This window comes from Nicotiana tomentosiformis, chromosome 7 (assembly GCF_000390325.3).
Source record: "Nicotiana tomentosiformis chromosome 7, ASM39032v3, whole genome shotgun sequence".
Taxonomy (NCBI): domain Eukaryota; kingdom Viridiplantae; phylum Streptophyta; class Magnoliopsida; order Solanales; family Solanaceae; genus Nicotiana; species Nicotiana tomentosiformis.
Window position 1 is genome coordinate 71,452,910 of NC_090818.1, and position 1,548 is coordinate 71,454,457.

General features: G+C 39.9%; 1 non-coding gene across 1 annotated transcript; it reads right to left on the bottom strand.

Annotated features, from left to right (window-relative positions):
- Positions 1 to 1,147: 1,147 nt before the first annotated feature.
- Positions 1,148 to 1,254, bottom strand: LOC117273089 (small nucleolar RNA R71). The gene has a single exon (XR_004503050.1). It is a non-coding gene; the product is annotated as a small nucleolar RNA R71 (small nucleolar RNA).
- Between the last annotated feature and the right edge of the window lie 294 nt (positions 1,255 to 1,548).

Here is a 1,548-nt window from a genome sequence, read left to right on the forward strand (position 1 = left end):
ATGCCTAATCAAATCATTCTCGAAAAAGAGTTATTCATGCTTCATTTGGTACAACACACTTAACTACGTGCTTATGGCTTGAAACAAGGTTTTTGAAAGAAATTTACTCTAGTTAGTGACTTTAAGACTCTATAGTTGATTTTTGTAATCATCGAGCGGCTTATTGGACCATAATGATCTTTAACTTGATTGTGGTTGTTGTAGGCTCTCAATTATATCCTCTTTTACGGTCTAGTCGTATGAGGGGTGAGGTGATTTGTTGCTAGTCCAAGTATCTGTATGAATGGTCTAGAACTTGCTCCGAATGTACTTCAAGGTGAAATCCTAAGTTTTTCTTGGTTTGGGAAATGATTGTTGGCTTTCCTTGGTCCGTTTCAGCTTTCTACTGCCAACCAATGTCATTACCTCTAGTCAACCCCCTTTGGAACTCTCGCCTTTCTCATTTGATAATCATGTTATAAGTCTTTACCCGTTTTGTCGTGATCCTCTCTTGGCACCCGAACCATCCTTAACACTCTTATTAAATAAGTGGTTTAAGGCATAAGTTTAAGAAAAGTTTGGGCAATCCTCAACCAAAGAACTTATGGATGGAAATGGTGATGATAATGTAGATTTGGCTACAAGGGAAGCAACCCAACAATGAGAAAAGGTTGCACGGGATGCTGAGGAAGTAGCTATTAGAGATGCATAGATTATCTATGAAGAAGAGAGGGGTCGGATAATTGCTCAAAATCAACCCTTAGCTGCAAACCAGTTCGGGAATATAGCTCCCATTCTTGGGAGATCACTGGGCGATTATGCTAGACCGATGTACAATCAAGGCTTATCAAGTGTTAGACCACCTCAAATTGCAGCTAACAATTTTGAGTTGAAGTGAGGGTTGCTTCAAACCATTCAGAACTATTGTGTCTTCATAGGAAAGATGAGCGAAGATCCAAACACACATCTAATGAATTTCGAGGAGATTATGAACACTTTTCAATACAATGGGGTGTCACAAGATGCAGTGTACTTAAGGGCATTCCCATTTTCACTTAAAGATGATACAAAGAAGTGGCTTCGAAGCTTGCCCACGGGATCGATCAGAACATGGGAGGAGATGACCAGGAAATTTCTTGATAAATATTTTTCCTCATCTAAAATGGGCAAGCTTAGAAGAGAAATCCATAACTTTTATTAGAAAGAGACTGAAACTGTTTTTGAAGCATGGGAGAGGTTTAAGGAGATTGTTAGAAAGTGTCAACACAGTGGAATTGAACTCTGGATGCAACTCCAGGACTTTTGGGATGGATTGACACCGGACTCGCTTAGAATATTGAGAAATGCAGTTGGAGGCCCTTTGATGAAGAAGACTCCAGAGGAGATAGTTACAATTCTTGATGAGTTATCTGAATATGCTAATCAGTGGCCCTCGGGGAGTGCTGAAAGAAGAAGATCAACTGGTGTTCACCAAGTTGATGCTAATACATCTGTGCAGGCATAACTTGATACTATGGCTAATGAAATCCAGAAGTTAACCTTAGCCACGACACAAAGTGAGCCTCATGT